The following is a 1,771-nucleotide window of genomic DNA, read 5'->3' as shown; positions in this document are numbered from 1 at the left end:
CAAGTCCCCAGCCACTCCATCTCTCCACATCACCATCTCTGCCTCCATCTTAGGCATCACTGCTTCTCTGGGTAGGGTCCCGCTCTCCACTCTTCTCTATTGATGGTCCTAAGGTCCTCTGCTCCTAGACTGAAAAGTCAATTACTCCTCTCTTTGCTGTAAAATGTCCACCTTTACATTTCCAACCCTTACAATCAATCCCAATAACAATTATTCACTATTGCATAACAGGAGACCCATTTGCATTTCTTTTCATCAGCCCTTCCTAGACAGGTTAGATACTACTCACTGGTGACTCCACCTTTCTCCACACCCTCTGGATCTAGGTTCTGTCTTGAAAGCTTGTAAGCCAGTCACTTCTTGCCATTGTAGCCAACCCTGCCACCACCCCCCACACACACACACACACATTTTGGATAGCCAATGTCCAAGTTGCCCATCCCTGTCTAGTCTTTGTGTGGAGGAGGTGGGAATGATTCCTGCAGTAGGGATTTGTTTCCTCTTTTGAGCTACTGCATACATAAGTGTAGGTCAAATTCATCAAATTGTATCAGATGACATTTTTTCCCTCCTCTTTCTTCTTCAGGTTGAGCTCTGATCATCCAGTCATTGGAGCCAGGTCAAGTGGGTATTATCTGCAAATGTGGGTGTTCTTGCGTCTATCCGCTCTCTTCTTATCAGCTGGACGCTTCACTCTCCACTTTAGTCCTCTGTGGCTGTGTCACTGCCTCTGAGCCCACGAGTCCCCAGGTCTTGCCACACTGCTGGTTGACCAGGTCTCCACCCGGGTTCACAGGAGTCTATTGAACATTGTAGGGCTTAGCTCGCAGCTTCATTGCTGTTTTTCCCTCACTGCCCCTTATGGGTGACATGTGTGGTCACCAATCGGAGTGTGTATTCCCATTAAGTCTTAGTCTTAGAAAGGATTTGCACTGAAGGGACCCGACAACTTGTCTTGATGTCTCCTGGGCAAGCAACTTGCTTGTTCTTGTAGTAACAGTCATCTGCCTCCATTGTTTTGTATTTTTCCTGTAGGTCTTTCTTTCAAGAAGTATCTTCTGTTTATCTAGCTGCTCCAGGCTGGTCTGCTCATCCTTTCAAGTGGAAATTTCCCATCTCTAAAGATCTGAATGTGGTTCAAGCTTCCACCTATAGTCTTATGTAATGCAGAGGCTCCTCAGGCAACCTCCTTCACTGGGCACATTGTAGCCCCACTTTAGGTATTCCAATCAGTTATAGGCAGAAGACAGACTTACAAGCTTTCTATGGTGATATTTCTGGCTATTCCTTTCTCTCCCACTCCAGTGTCTATTTTATAATATAATACATGGAAAACCAAGATTCAAAAGACAGCCAAGCACCTTAACATTATTCCCCCCTTTTCCCCACTCCAACCATGTCTCAATCTCTGTATCCCAGAGCCCCGCTGTTCCAAGGTTGTGCCTACATCATCATTTACCTCTGTCCCATTTAGCCCATTCAAACCTGCCTAACTGTTCTCCCATCTGCCTTGTTCTTCCATTCCCCTCTCCCTTCTTGTATATTGCCCCCTTCCCCAATGCTCAAACTATCCTGTGTCTAGTCCCTGCCCTGTGATCCACCTCCCCTCCCTCCCCTAACCCTATCCCTATGTCCCACCAACAAGCTAAGCTTCCATTTTAGTGGATTAGTGTGGGTTCTTTTTCTTAGTCTTTTACAGTAGTGGTCCTATGCAGTATTTCTCCTTTTGTGACTGACTAATTTCACTCAACATAATGTCCTTAAGATTTAT

This window comes from Chrysochloris asiatica, unplaced genomic scaffold (genome assembly GCF_000296735.1).
Source record: "Chrysochloris asiatica unplaced genomic scaffold, ChrAsi1.0 scaffold00072, whole genome shotgun sequence".
NCBI lineage: Eukaryota > Metazoa > Chordata > Mammalia > Afrosoricida > Chrysochloridae > Chrysochloris > Chrysochloris asiatica.
This window is presented reverse-complemented; position numbering follows the sequence as displayed.